General features: G+C 40.3%; 2 protein-coding genes across 5 annotated transcripts in view; one reads left to right on the forward strand and one right to left on the reverse strand.

Annotated features, from left to right (window-relative positions):
* LOC126858053 (alpha-2-macroglobulin-like protein 1) overlaps positions 1 to 16,483 on the reverse strand; it is a 116,767-nt gene that overhangs the window by 58,919 nt on the left and 41,365 nt on the right. The window lies entirely within an intron of this gene.
* Positions 1 to 16,483, forward strand: part of LOC126858056 (nephrin-like) — a 344,534-nt gene that overhangs the window by 12,109 nt on the left and 315,942 nt on the right. The gene's annotated exons all lie outside the window — the stretch shown is intronic.

Here is a 16,483-nt window from a genome sequence, read left to right on the forward strand (position 1 = left end):
CGTTATTATTAGCATGGTAACACCACGTAGATTCCTCTGCCCTTCCCGTATCGGATTTTTTACTCGCCAGTCTCGTGTAACGAGGCTCGATACCTTCATGGATTTTGCGCGAGCGTGACATAACGTGAAATATAAAACTATATATGCATTATCGCGACAATTTGTCTCGATTTTATGTGTGTCGATCAATTAATATTTAACTTTCGACGTGTTCGACGGTGCAAACTGAATAACGATTTCGCAAAAAGTCATTTTCGATTTATTCGAGCGTTCTCTTAATGCTCGTTATATGTGTCACTGATTGAAAATTTAATACTTTATATATATATATATATATATGTATATAATATACATACACATATAAAATAATATTTCGAGAGGAGGAAGAGAGTATATAATCTTTTTATATTTTTATATAAAATTTATATTTTACGGAAACGATATTTTATTATTTTATTTTATCTCTCTATCTTTCTGCGTATTTCTATAAAGTTTATACAAACCGAGATTACTTTTATCCCGTTTCCTATGTACATTCTGTCCTATTCTGCAGAGAATATCAGACAGGACTAAACTTTTATACCGGTACATCGGCAGACTTCAATTTTATTTTCGTCTGTTTCTCATGATAGAAAATGTCGCAACGAGAAATGGAGGCGAAATATATTTTTCCCAGGACCAATCAATGAAAAACAAGCGGACGATCGCTTTCCGACATCGATGATCCCCATCCGCTTTTTTTTTTTCTTTTTTTTTTGACCGGAATCGTTAACTCTCCGGCTAGTGAAAATCGGATTCAATCTTTCCTTTGTTTCACATATGAAGAAATTAATTTATATATCTACAACCATAGAACATTACATACGAATATACATTGATTGACATTACCGTAAAATAATTATTTTTAAATATAGATAATATGAAAATGTTTATGATTTCAAACAGTTTTTTATATAAATTTTTCCTTTTAATAATTTTCGCAATTCTATGATTTAACAATTATAAAATTGATTCCTGTTTTGGTCAAGGGAATTGATTTGTCATGTAACTGCAAAATCATAAAATAACATTGCACAACAGTGCATTTCCTCTATGAAACTATGTAAACCTGCATATGGAAAAATGGTGGAGAATTTATGATTCCGCGTGATCCGCCCGGCAGATATTTCCGCAAATCCATAGTGAATGATTACGTGCGGAATAAGAAGCTACCGCGAGATATATCCGCGTTTCTCTTTGTCGGTCGGATGGTACGAGGGAGAATATCACTTTGTTGATATAGAATATTGCGGAAACGTATCAAGAACTTACGTCGGTTAAATTCGTTGCGCCATTCCTTTTGTGCGTCTTCTCTCGTTCCGTTGAGCGTCCAATTATTTTTTCGAAACCTTTAGGCAGTTGCGCTTGTATTTGGACGACATAAGTAACGTCGCGGAAACCTCTGACCTTATTATATCGCTCGTGTTCCAACTTTTCTTGGACATACAGACACAATTGCAAGCTCTTTGGCGGAGTAAAAAGGAAAACGAATTGTTAAATGTCGAGCACAAATTCACTTTATATATATATATATATATTTATTATATATCGCGAATTGAAACTCCTCTTCTTCTTCTGTGTGTAATCACATCAGAATCTCACACAAGACACTACTTTTATTTTTCAGTAGACTCCCCGCTGTACATCCGTACAAATTGAAAGTTAATTAAAAAGTAAAGTTATGCCGATATTTTTTTTAGCGGGATATAGGGCTTTATAAATCAGTTATTCACATTTTCCGATAGTACCTTGCGTTATTTAAAGAATGAACTTCAGCGCTCTCTTTGACGTTCGTCAACGTGATCGATTTAATCATACATCTATTCCCAAAGTAGCTCAATGACATTCGTTCATTTAACTGCTAGGGATACTAGTCGACACTGTGCCGTTACTACAAACTAGTTCAAACTCTCTCAAAGTCATTGCATAGCACGCGTACTGCATTTTTCACGACTACATTTATACTTGGCGCCAGTGTAAAGCTTTGAACGCGCAAACGTAATCAAATTTCACGAATACGTAAGAGTTCATCGATTTTGATTCCGATATTAATTTTTCCTGCTTATTTTAAATATGCAACGGAAGCAGCAATATCATTAATATGCCGAGTGGAGCTTTCATGCGAAAAGTGTAGGTCCCGTCTAATCATTTCCAGTCTTTGACTGGCTTTTCGCGCGGTTGCGCAACTTACGTCAACAAATCTGCGTTATCGTTGCAATATTGAGCCAGGAATCACACGAAAATGAATTTTCCATCAAGAGAGAGAGAGAGAGAAAGTGGAATGCGTTTTTAATCTTAGAAAACATAATATTTTAAACTGTCTTTCTCTCTCTCTCTCTCTCTCTCTCTCTTCCTCTCTGTGCAAAAGCAAAAGAATTTTTTAATAACGGAGCTAGCGATCTCAAAATCTTCTTATCTCTTTATATTCTTCGCGCGCGTTTGTCGCACAAATATGTCATTCGCATTTACTCTGGGCAATTGTCCCCAGCGTAGTCCCTGATGCTAAACAAGTACACCGAGCACCGCCAGGAATTCGATTAAGGCGCTGCGATTCAAGCGCAAAGATATTCTGCCCCGTCAATCAGGCAGGAAGATTTAGAGATTCCGTTCCGGTGATCACAAGAGATTGACGACGACCCAATCGCTTATCCGTATTTCCGATGAAAGCGGTAAGGGATTCGATTGAATTTTAGCTCGCGCGTTTCGTTTACTTCCGCATTCTCGGCTGCCGCAACGTTCGCTCTCAAATATATTGTCCTAACAATATTTTATCTGTCTATCTTTATAAAAGTCTTTGAGAAGAGAATAAGTAATCGATATTAACATTTTCTATTAATTAAATATACTATCGATTAATGAGTTTCAATTATATGTTAACGCGTGATTTTTTTTATTTGCTTTCATTACAGAATTTAATAGAAAAATTAATTGAGAGAAAATAGAAGAGCAATAATTTTGCTTTTTATTATGAGGTTGTGTCTCAATAAATATATCGATATACAATAGTTTACTAGACTTAATAATAATAATAATGTACGCATGTACTTCATGATAATATAAATTATCTATGTCTTATCTATGCCAAAGGAGTGTTCGATCTATCGTTCATTCTTTTCCATCTTTGTACCGTTTTTCGGATCGCTAACGACATCGATCGATAACGACCGGCTCGTCTTATGACAGGAACAGGCAACTCGTGTTTAAAGGACGGTGGGGTCGGAACATGCGTACGGGCACATGTTCAGCGAGTACACGAACGCGTTACACGCGAATATATTAAAGAGCATCGCGCTGGTATGCGTGGACGGACGGGTTCGGACAGCCTGGAACTTGGCTGCTATAATAGGTGAGGCTCCGCCACCAAGTTTAGGAACTTGGGGGAGAGGGTCGGACGACGAATTACGAGAGTGGTGGTGGTGGGTCGGTGAGGCCGGGGAAGTTCGGACACGTACTGCGATTCTGCAAGTACTTTAGCGTCGTTTCTCTGGATACGGCGGGGGCGCCGACACTTTCACGGTACGGTTTTAGGGCTTAGAAGGATGTCGCAGTCGCCTCCCGCAGGTTTTCCCGCTTCCGTGTCGTCGACGCTGCAGATGGACGCTTTCAGCTCTCGTTTATTAATTCGCACTACTCGGTACTCACAGCGAGATTAAACTCGTTTTCTCTTAATACGCCTTAAAGATTAACGATGTGGCGGAGAAGTGCTGGCTGAAAAAAACCTTAATTCTCGGATCGATCTCGGAACGATCGCGAATGCTATCGCGATATTTGATGTCGGAGGTAAAATTGACAGAACCAGCTTTTCTCAACGTTTTTGCTATAAAAAAGTAGTCAATAATTATATATCTTTGAAATTCACGCAGCGAAGAAAATTCAATATATTCTCGAGCAACGGCGGTGATGTAAATTAAAGACGGGGGATTATGGGAAAAAGATTGTCTTCTTATCTCGCTTTGTAAATTATTGAACATTCCTGCCTCCGTGAAAATTTTCCAAATTTTCGTGCCTCAGATATATTTTCTTGTCGTTTATCGATCTGGCAGCTGGCAATTACGTCGCTTGAAAATGCGGACGGCAAGCTGCGCGTGTCGTAATAACAAAAACATATTCGAAAATGTAACAATTATCGACTGCGACGTTGCAGCTGTTGTGGGAGCGCGGCCTTTGTCGAGTGTCATTTGCACACGTAGAAATATCGCGGTGAAAGCTCTATCAAAGCGCGCAAATCACACACGATTATATTTTCGATGTGCGTGTTTTTCGAGAGAACAGAAAGGAAGGAAAGAAGTATAAAAAAAAAAAACAAAAAAAAAAAAGAGAGAGAGAGAAATATCCGATAAATCTGCGCTCTATATGAAGCCGCCTTGTGAGTACTACAAATATTTTTCAGTTAATTTTCAACAGTATACAAGGACGTATACGTACATAGGCTTTATACGTGAACGCACACGGAGGCTCTGGGTAAAATCAATTTTACTTACTTCTTGTTAGAGGTGGCTTTACAGAAATGCCTGCTTCCCCCTGTAAGATTCATAGTTATGACATAGTCACTTATCCGAGCGCCCTAGATTTTTCACTGCCCCTACGCTACACTCGTGATTTCTGCACACTCGTGTTTTATGGAAGGAATGATCGATAATTCTTACCGTCAAAGCCAGTCGAACTTGCAACGTCGGCGAATCTTGCAGTATATTTGCATTGTTAAGAGACATCGGCGCGAATTACGTCATGAGCTGAACTCGTTAGAATTTAATTATTGAGTATAACATATAGACGCCGTAATAATTATAATTGAAAAAGGAGGTGTATATATATATATATATATATATATATATATACAGCGTTAAATATGTGCTGCATTTCTCTCTCCACTCTATTCTCGATAATACATTTGAAAAGCCGGCAATTTTACTAACGACATTGCGTCTGTCGAGTGCCATTCACGCGTTGTTTTTTTTATATTTTTTCATTTGATATTGCGATAGCGTTTCTATTATTTGAAATGTAAATTGGAATTACGTAAGGGAACAATTAATATAAAAAATGTTTTTATATATGAATCGTGCATCTCTATCTTCAAAATTGATGTAATTATTTATTTTTGACCGCTGACCTGTAAAATGTAAATACATTTCTAAAAATGCATTTGTAAATATAATTTAAATACGATAAGTAAACCAAGATAGATAAAAGTAGCGTGCATAATATGGGGCAGGAGAAAAATATGCCGAGCATATTTTCTTTGCAACGTAAAATTGCAACTTCGATCGGATCGGAGTTGCATTGTGCATTAGGTTCCAGTTAACCGTAAATATCTCGGGATGCCGGTAGCGTTTCGTGAGAAAACTCAGTTTACGATATCGTGCAGCCGTGTATACCGGCGCAGGTAGTGCGGACGGATAAAGAAGAAAAGATTAAAGTGCTCGTGGACGCAGGCTGCTCCACTTCTTCCAAGTGCAAACACGGACAGGCAGGTCGGGCAGGGAAAAGCGGGTACGGAACGAGCCAGTCGATAAATAGCAAATACGAGGGACGAGAGTGTCTTTAAAAATAGAGAAAATCGGACTATTCGCGATCGAAAGAAAAGACCCGCTACTCGCGTACATACGATTGCGTTGCGCCTGATGCGCGCACGTGACAAGTATGTGCGTACACGCATGCGATACTCAGCACGTGCCGTTGATGATGCTGCAGCCAAGGATATATAGGGGGGTCCCGAGGAGGGATGGAGAGAAGGAGGGGAGATATTGGGAAAGCACACGCCGAGTTTTCTTTCTCCGAGGTGGTTTAACGAACCGATCCGCCGCAGAGTTTCCTTCCCGCAGTTTTCCCCAGACTTTCTTCCCCCATCCCGACTCGGTGCTTTCCTCGGACCGTCCCTCTTATCTTTCCGTTTCCCATCCCTCGCCGTGATGCACCCTTTTGTCGCGTGTCCCCGGCATCTCTCCGGCTCGTTCACCCTACTCTTGCGTTCACTCCATTCCGGTGATCTCATTTCTTAATTTTCTCGGCGTGACACGTCTTTCTTCCAATTTCACGGCGGGAAGGATGAAGCCTACGCACGGCTGATTGCGGTGGCAGCGGCTCGAACGAGGATAGAAATTTCTCTCTCGACGAAATAGGCTTTCCGCCCTCGTAGAGCGTTTTTATTAGAAAAGACGTGAGAATTAAATTTATTATTGCTCGCGAGGAAGAGTCACGTGCGTTCCATGAGTCTACGTGAGTTAGACCGCGCGTGGCAAAGATTGAGTGCTTCATTTATAGATGCGATCGCTTGACTGATGGTATAATAACGTTATGTCGATACAACTCTGATAAAACTGACCTAGATGACGTGACTGAAGCGAGATTTAAAGTGCGTGACTAACGTGGCAATATGATATTATTAGTAGATTCGCAGAAACTTCGACGAATCTGCTAATAATGTCGTCACGACAGTCACGCGCGTTCAATTTTCACCTCAGTTTATTTATCTTTTTTAGATGTGATTTAAAATATTGTATTTTAAAATATTGATTCTTTCACAAAAATATATTTGTTTAATCTTTGTGAGCAATTTTATATATGATTTTAAATGTTACTCGAATGTAGATAAATTTATGTGCCTTTTAATGCGCTTGCATTCGTTTTACAGTGCGTATCCATTTACAAAGTATGCGTGTGTGCACGTGCATTTCAAGTTTCTTCGAGATTTCCGGTACTTAATATGTACATTTCAGAAGAACTCTTTTATTCCCGGCGAGATTATCGCACGGTCATCTTTCACACGAGCGATATCTTCATTTCTGCGATTACGTGACTCGCGGGGCGAAATCTCGAGCGAGGAGCGCGCATGCAACTCGCCTTAATGTCGTGCTTTATTGCCGCGTAATTTTTATCCCGGAGCTCTTCACGATTCATTGGCCGCCCCCGCTTCCTTTGTGATACCGATCGACGATGGGACGCGAAAAAAAAAGGGGGTGACGAAACGCGAGAGAGTCCTCTCTCCCTCTTTCTCTCTCGCCGATATTTCGTTTTTTCTCTCCGCTCTTTTCAGAAACTTTGCGTTCCGTCCCGCCGGCAGTTTATTTCAGACTGCGACATCGCCGGAGCACGATAATTCCTCGCGTAACTCTAATCGAGAGAAGAAGCGATTCTCCTTTTCGCTTAGTCGCGAGCAACTAGTTAATTTTCGAGATGAAATTTTCATCCCGATCTCGCGACGTCAGCGCCGTTGGACGGGAAAGTTTCGTATAAAGGAATGGAAATTTGTCCGCCTGTGTAATCAAGAGTAAACTATGGAAAACTGGCACTTGTCGCGCTTGTCAAAGGACTCTTAGACCGTTCAGATCTGCAGTTGCGCGATTTGTGCCCAAAAAAGAAAAAAGAAAAAAAAAATTACATACAAAATTGATCGCCCGACATTAATAATGGGCAAAGCCGATTATCGTTTCGTGCATTTTTCACGGCTCGCCCCGTTGTTCGGCCACGACATAATTCATTCGTCGCCTCGCGTCCTCTTCCGCTGGATGTATTGTATTTGTTGTTAATGTTATTGGGACGTATATTTGTTTGGTGGGTTTTGCGTTTAAACTGCGCGAGTGATATATAGAGTGCTCTCCGTCAACGAAGTTAATGTCCAGCTTGTCGCCCCCTGTTATCATTATCGATACAATGAATTTGCATTTGCATCATAATGGGGAACGGAGGGACGGAATATAATTTTATTTTCGCCGTTGACGCTGAGATTTGTATGTGATACTCCTCGCGACAAATTTCACATAAATTTTACGCGATGTATGCCGCTCATTATTCTATTATGCATTACTCTGTCCTTCGATTTCTATCGCTAACTCGGTCAAATCGATTTATTTTTAACGTCGAATCAAATTCAGACAAATATCGTAGGCTATTTTGTTACGTTCGAGCTCGTCTCGCGACGTGTTGAAAACACGTTAAACGGTTAATGACCGCGATAAAGTTTCGGCAGCTAACGACAATTAACGTATATAGCGCGAATCACGTGTTATCGATTCTTTCATGCTCTACAACGTTCACCATCTACCTGAGGGGGCTACCGACCTTTGATCATTCACTATGTAGCCGATGTTGACATACTTCCAGTAAGAGACCAACGTAAATGTATTTATATACCTCGAAGCTTGCAACGAGGGGGATCGATGATCGTCTCAAGGATATTTCGGGACGTGGTGGCGGATCATTTAAAAAGTTCGCGCTTTTCGAAAACACGTGATTTATTGATCTGACAAGAAGGGGGTACGTGCGATTTTTTGTCGCGGAAAGAGAATAACGATTGAAGAATTACGCACGTGTCTGTAAGGAAAATTGCGTGACGCACAGTCTGGGAACGTTTCCGGAATCGCATAAAATTATGATTTTTCGTGATCATTGATCTAGAGGGCTCACTTCAATTTCGTCGGGATTGACAACCTTTCAAACAACAAAGAGCGAGCTTTCGTATGCTTCGACTTGAGCGCCGCTCGTTTCACTTATATTTCTTACTCAACATTCGCCGCCGATTTCCTCCTCCCCTTCCCTTGTGCTCCAAATATGTACATCGAATCCAATATTTCCCTGTCGGTTTTCGGAGGATGCATCTCGGCTTTAAACGCGATTCTGTCGCGCCGACAGTTACAAACGAGACGTCCTATAACTGTCAGCGCGATGAGGGAGCTTCCTTTCTTCGAAATTGCATACAAATATCTCGATCTCATCCTGTTTGCCGGAAATTATGCTTACCGCACAAGTTATTGCCTCTGTAATTTTCGCAGACTTGGTATGTAATAAAGATGGAGATTAAGTATATGAGACATATTTGAATAACGTTTTCTTCATCTTGATCTCGAGAAATTAACGAAATATAATTCTGAATGACAGATGTATTGATTGTAAAATATTTATTTGCTTATTGTAAGTTTTCGAAAAATCGACACAACCGACCATTCTTTATAAAAAATTTTTAATTTATACAATTATTCTTTTACATTCTTTTGCTTTCTTACATAGCAGATTGTTGAATAATTATTTTTTTCTTGATATAAAATACTTGATAATAAAAAAATATATAAAATAATTGATATAAATAACGTCAAGCTTTTCTCTTGTTGAGAATCGCGCAACTTCTCTCGCATAATTCCTACTTTGTTTCACAGTAAAGATTATGTTATTGACAAAATATATTTCACCTCGCGGTATATATATTTATATGCTAAAATCGTAGACGTTCCGTTTATCGAATCGCGCTTAACTCTTATCGCGCCTAAAGTTTTCTCGCACGTGTTTCGAGAACGCATATCGCGAGTTTGATGCACGCGTGCACTCAACACATGCAATCTTAGATCCCAGCAGCCAGTCGATGCGAGAGTGATCGCGATTGAATCTCGCTGGCGGAATCGATTCCGCTTCCGGCGTTGTCTCATGCGGAACCATTTCAAGTTATTTCCCATCGTCGATTCTTCGTGTCGCGCGCGTGACGAGGAGGAAGGCATCGCGAGGATGAGCGATAGTGGCGATGATGGTAAGGCATGGGCGATATAAGCTGCCTGTTTTAGTTCGCGTCAACGGTTCTGCGACGAGGATATACGAATTTAGCTTGCAGCTAAGAGCAGCCACTCGTCAGTTTTTGCCCTTTTGCACGCGTCCTATATTCAGTCGCAGGTGCTTCCGGATGACACTTGCTTTGTACGCATTCACGATGAAATGAAAGGAACGTTTTCCCATTTGCTTAGCTTTATCAACAAATTGACATGACAGTACATTTGAGGTTGAGTTTGGTGCCATGTTTCCATGTTTTTGTCTAGCGAGTCAAAATAAAAGTACAAGTTAAAAATGAAAACAAACATTTTGCGCGTAAAAAGCGAAAACGCTTCTTTCGAAATAAAAGAACATCTCCTACGTTTCATATAAATAATTTTATTAGCACGTTTTACAATTTTATTCGCGTAAAACGCTCTGGAATAATTACATTAAAATTCTTTCATCTTTTCGATGCAATTTTATGCAACGGCCGCGAGATGACGACGTTGTAATTCGCGCGACGTATAATAATTCGGCTTGCGAATATGCTGTATAAGCGTCGAGAGGCATTAATCCGGCTGCGATATGTGATACGACAGTGTTCTGAGATTCTCGAATTACGATTTCGACAATCAACGTTGCCAGACGGAGCCTGATGCTGGTTCTAAGTAATTTGCTTTGGGGCTCGCGTCTCGGGTGGCAGTGTTCGGTCGCACTCTAGGTTAAAGCAGGGCGGAGGAGAGAACTATAAAGGAAGCCACGGTTTGTTAACGGCGGATTAATTTACTCCTGCCTGGAGTAGTCGCGTAATCCCGGCGTACTTTCGGCGCATCTTATTGATCGAAACGGGACAGGGGAGGGGAGGGGGGGGGGGCAAAGAGAGAGAGAGGCGCTTCGCGAACTTGCTGTCTATGGCAAACGAGCGAGGATCGCGCGATTGTTTGAGCTTGCCGGTAGTCCCCCGCTCGTCAATCATAAAGTAGAATGAAAATGTTGTGGGGCGCCTCTCAAACTGCAATTATCGTGCTTCATCGACGGCGGATTAATTTGACAAATAGGCCACCGTTACGTTATAACGATTCGTCGATCGGCCGCGATCAATTTGAAATTGATTATCGCAACATGAAAATGTGGAAAATATAATTTGCGGGAATGATATGCAGATAAGAAACGTTTCCGAATTGGCGAAATCGTATCTGCGACTTTTTAACGTTTATTTTTAGATTTTTGCTGGAAAACAAGAGAAAAGTTAGACTGAAAAGAAAAGCTGCAGCGTGTCTATGCTTAATTACCTATGATTGTCAGTAATCGCAGAGTAATGCATACGAGTATAAATAATTGCGAAAAGTAATATCGATAAGTATACTAATTTATTTTATTTTTTAATAGACGACGCATACGTTTAGCGCGACCCAGTTCGTGAATGCATCGTGAACAATATTTGTTGGCAGTTGCGCAAAGTGTAACAATTGCGCCAAGTTAGTTCACGACATCTGACTTGATGTAGAATTAGTTGCCGCTGCAAGATAGCACAATTGCCGTTACTTTGCACGCTATATTCTAACTTCTTGTCGCGCGCGTTCAAATGTTGTAAATACTATTATTTGCATGTGTAGAAATTGGTTAACATCGTCCTCGTCGTGTCTTACTTTTCGTCGTAAATCTTGCTCTCTCTTTGCCTTTTTTTTAACGTTGAAGCGATTCCTCGCGATTGCACTTAAAATAACGCAAAGGACTAGGTATAATTCCATTTTATTTTCTAATCTCGCGGACTAGCATAAAAAAAAATTGTGATTGGATACATATTATTCTGCTCGATGGAGAATCCTTTGATGAGAAGAGTTCATTCGTTCTTAGACTTTTTCCTCACAGATGCCGTCCTCTTTCGTACATCCTTCGCCTCTCACGGTACTCGACGATCGAGCTACTGTTTCTATTCTTCACTCGGTGAGCTCTCCTATCGTGTACGGTCATTGAAGCAGACCTCTCGATCTCTCTTTAAGAAACTGCCGAAGACCATCCGCGTACCGGTTTAGCCGCTCGTTTTTCCCGATCTCGTAACAATGCCGCCAACGGAGATTCATGGTCGCTCTAGGAAAAAGGTGGGCCGAAAGAGTAGCAGAGAAATGGGTGTTGTCACGTCGGGTAATGTATCTATCTCCGCTTCTTTCTGCCCTACCTATCCGCCGTAATGCTAATCGTTCACCGATATCGGCATCGTTCAAAAGGGCATTAGCCGCTTTTACATTCACCATCGCGCTCTCGATTACAAAGACAATTGTCGGTTTCTTTACTGAAACTGCAAATTAAAAAGACACTGATTTGATTTTTTTTTTTTTTTATTCGTATGAAATCTTTCGGAAAACTCGGGGGTAAAATGAGTGCGTTGGAAGTTATATCACGAGTTTACATCACGATATTTTTTTATACGTATATTCATTAATAAATGCGTGTATATTTTCGATAGAAAAAAACAGTCGATTGGGCAACGTTAAAATGATCGTTATTATGTTCCGCTCATTTTGTTGTATTTATTATAATATATTCCCCTGTATAAAGGAAACGATATTTTTAATTCTTTTGTAGACATTGACATCGTAGTAAAGTTACATTTCTCGTTTGCTTATTATATGACTAGAAAGAGCGAATTCGCGATGCCATATCAGCGAGTGGATTTACGCACTTAACATGAAAAACCCTCGGGCGATGAGGAAAATATGATGTCTCTCCCATGATGGAAATGGGATGGTGATTCTAAGGGCACGGAGAAAAGATCGCGGTTAAATTAAAGCGCAGCATGAGAATTCCAGGCGGTGCAAATAATCCTTCGTCGTTTGGCGACCAAGGATGTACAAAAGATTCAAGCGAGCCCGTCTGATCTCTAACAATAAGACGCTCGTCTCGCTCGTCTTCTATTCCTAATTGAGTTTTGCAGCTTGAATCACTTTTGTAGCGAACTGCCTTGCGCGGTCCATTTATACTTTGCTTCGAAAAAGACACATACATACACATATACATACATACATACATACATATATATATATATATATATATATATATATATATATATATTCATATGTACAGTTTCACTAACTCTGTTACATGTCATTTTCTATAGAATTTATTGATATAAACGTTTCTTAAATTTCATCTAATAAAGAGCTCTTTCTTACTATATGACAAAATTTTAAATGAAACAATGATTAAATTCTTACATATTCTTAAATATATTTTTAATTTAAATATCTTTTTTACTGAAAGCATTTTTAATTAAATATATAATAATTTCAAATGCGTTGTAAAGGCAATAAAATAAGAGTTATTAGAAAATTTTAAATGAAACAGTGGTTAAATTTGTACACATTCTTAAAAATTATTTTAACTTGAATATCTTTCATTGCAATGATTTTTAATTATATATGCATACGTATGAGAGTAAAAACTATAAAAAGAAATTGCGCTATATCTAATATCATGTCGCAGAACAATACATTGTTGCTTCATTAGAACAAAGTGTTATGCAATCATCATTTTCTTCTTTGCTATTCTTATAAAATTTTTATTGAAAATATTTAATTAACAACATGTATTTCTATTGCCTTTTATTTCACAATCATGATGTAACGATGTATTTACGCGTCGAAGAAATATCTCATCTCGCTAACAACTTGAACTTAATTTTCGCGAGTTTGTGGGGCGCGCGCGGAAATAATAAACTGAATTGTATTATTAATGCCGCGTATTAATCCAGCGCGTTACGCGTCTAATGATACGTTTCTTTAAATTGATAGAGTTCTTGACTTCCAAGATTATATTTTTGTCATAATAATATGGAGCCGCGCGTCGAGCAAGACAGGGGCAAGATAAGAAGAAGAAATGTCTGTCTCATCAGCGTGATGAAAAGATGATGGGATCAGGATCTTCTCGTAATGAAGCGCTTCATGGTCTCTCCGGTGAAATTTAATTGTTCGCTCAGGAACGCGAGGAAACGGGAAGGAGGGAGAGAGAGAGAGTTATTTTCTCGCTCAGAGACTTACACTCTCTCTCGTCAATGTCGCGCCCTCTGCGAGGGCGCAACGTGATATTTTATTAATTTTATACCTCTGGTTACCTCCGTAATTGTTCTATCAATTTCATGCTCCAAGCATTTTACGGGACTAATCGTGAACGGCGTCGATATCTCCCTTTAAAGCTCCGCTAGATATGTATAGGTGGGGGGACGCGAGAGGAAAAGGAGGGTAGGTCTTCTCTCGAGTCTTATCGCGAGGATGGATAAGAGGTACTTCCATCAGCGTGATAAAAAGTCGATGAGATCAGAGGCGTCTGGTGAGACGACGGGGTAGGTCGCGGCCTCCTGTGGGAAATTGCGTATCATGAGGAACGCCGTCGACCAATGGCGAGCCGTCAGTCAGCTGCGGCGTGAACGATATGTCAATGTCAAGCATAAGGATGGGTAGGGGATGCGAAAGGCATATAAGGGTGAACGCCACCGTTCTTCTCCTCTCGAAGAATTCTTTCGCGCAGAGCAAGGGATATGACAGAGCATGAAAATAATAATGTGTCAATGTTATGATCGTCGCGCGGGGATGCACCAAAGTGTTTTCGAGCCATCGTTACCGGATGCCTGACTGTAGACACCTTTTACGGTCGCTGCCATCGATTCAATGCATCGATATCGCCGCTATCTATCCGCGCGTCTCTTCCTCGTTGAAAATTTCTTACATTTGCAGAAAAGATTTGACGTGTCTTCCGGATACATTCCGTATACGCGATAAAAAATCGATAGCTATTTGTTTGGCCAATCTCCCGATTGTAACTTTGCGGCAGAAATGGAATTTCGAGTTGAGAGCGCGGTAGATTTCAAGTATCTCCGAACGTGTATGCTGAAATCGTAAAACTTTCTCGGGGACGATAAGGTTGATCATAGACCGAGAGAGGCAGCGCGCAATATACGATATGCATGTATACGGACACTTCGAGGCACAATTTCTAGGCTAGTCGAAGACTGCTTGTACACGGTAGTATCATACACGAGTTATCGTCGCTCGTTCTCTTAATGCCACAGTGACGTTTAAAATGCATCTGCACACGATATCGTCGGATATGTAAAATGTCGCGCTCCCTAGGCTCGATAAATCTCTCGTTTTTTACCGCGTGCCAAACGCGCTACGTGTAACACGTGCGTTTGGTCGATATCGCGACGATCTAAATGCTAATTTAGTATCAATCTCGATGGCGCGGCAAGTAGATTGGATCGATCTGTCTCGAGAATAAACCCTTACATGATTGATGCGCATTCGTCTTTGGAAATGTCGTGATAACATCCGTGATATCATCTAGCCCGACGCGACATCTTTACGGTTTCGTTAATTTACATTGTCGTTCGCGTGCAATTATCAGATTACGGCTACATTTTCGTAATGCCTACCCGCACTCGCGTAAATTGTTATGTACGCTGAGAGAGAAGGAGAGAGAGAATATGCGGGATCGCATACAAATCGTTGCGTTTTTTTTCGCCATTTGCGCGCCTAATGTCGCCTCTGCGAGCAGGTTGCTTTCTCCAAACACTCTCGGGATCTTTATCAAAATCTGTCCCAAATAGTCGGAACGGGGTTACAAATTTACAGGCTAATTTTTGAATAACGCACGCCAGTCACGTGTGTTACAAGTAGCGTCTATTTTTAACGCGGCACGCCGCGCGTTATCGCGCGTGTCTCGTAGCAATTAACACGTGTTTTTTCTCTCTCTCTCTCTCTCTCTCTCTCTCTTCCTTTATGTAACCACCCGATATCGATCGACTTTGCTCCGTAACACTCCCCTCCGCTATCTGATTTTGTACCCCTTTTGTGCGGAAACAAATTGGAGAGACAGCTGTAGACACAGAGCAGTACAGTTACAATGATTTCATTGACCTTCCTTTTTTTCCCATCTTTTTAATTTACAAAGTTAGGAGCATGATCTAATGCGATAGATTGTACCAATCGTTATCAATGATAGATTGCGAATAAATAACAAGTATTATAAAAAATTTTAAAAAATTTATTACAGATAGAAAAGATCTCTTTACACATATTGCACGCGATACATTTAATGGTATGTGACAATTGGCTCGGTGGCGGGTGTAATAGTGGCGACTGATATTACGTTATAATGTTCGATTTCCCGTAGGATTCTTGCGCGACCGATCACACTAGGCGCGGTCGGCGATCATCCGTTCGACAAACAGATGACCCCTCCGGGAATGACGCTTTCACTGACTCGCGGTGGGACAGCATCGGTGTTAATATTGAGCGCTTCGCGAATTAATTTCCGAGATACTTTTTTTTTTCTCCTTTTCCCCCGGGTATATTTAGTCTGCGTACTGGTTTTTTTTTTCCGAAATTTATATCATTTCGCGCGAACCAATATTGTCTGCGTGTTGCCGATACTACCCTGAAAAAAATCAGTATGGGGTCACATTAAAAAATTGATTGGAGTAGAAAAATTTACAATATAGAGAAAAATTCCAGAAATAGCATTTGCATGGAATTTAATATTGTATAATTAATTTTGATATTTAACGCGCGCAATATTGGATAAGTTTTTGGTATTTCTATTTGAAAAATAAAAGAGAAGGATAATCTCGCGAGAGCTTGACGTTTTCGGATTTTTTTTTTGTCAGCAGATATTAAATTCGCTTGAAAAATAATCTAGTCGCGAGAATCATAATTACGGAGTTTTAAATGTATTTTGTCGGACGTTAACTGTTTGCGCGCTCGGCAGTGTAAACGAAGAAGATTGCGGGAAAATACACTTATCTATCGACAATCGTAATATCGTCCCGAACGAGCCGTCTAACCGAGCGGAAAACGTATTTCGGAAACCGCGACAAAGTCCGACGTTAGACCGGCACGACGGCTTTCGAAGAAAACGCTTTAAAGTTTTAATC

This window comes from Cataglyphis hispanica, chromosome 24 (genome assembly GCF_021464435.1).
Source record: "Cataglyphis hispanica isolate Lineage 1 chromosome 24, ULB_Chis1_1.0, whole genome shotgun sequence".
Classification (NCBI taxonomy): Eukaryota; Metazoa; Arthropoda; class Insecta; order Hymenoptera; family Formicidae; genus Cataglyphis; species Cataglyphis hispanica.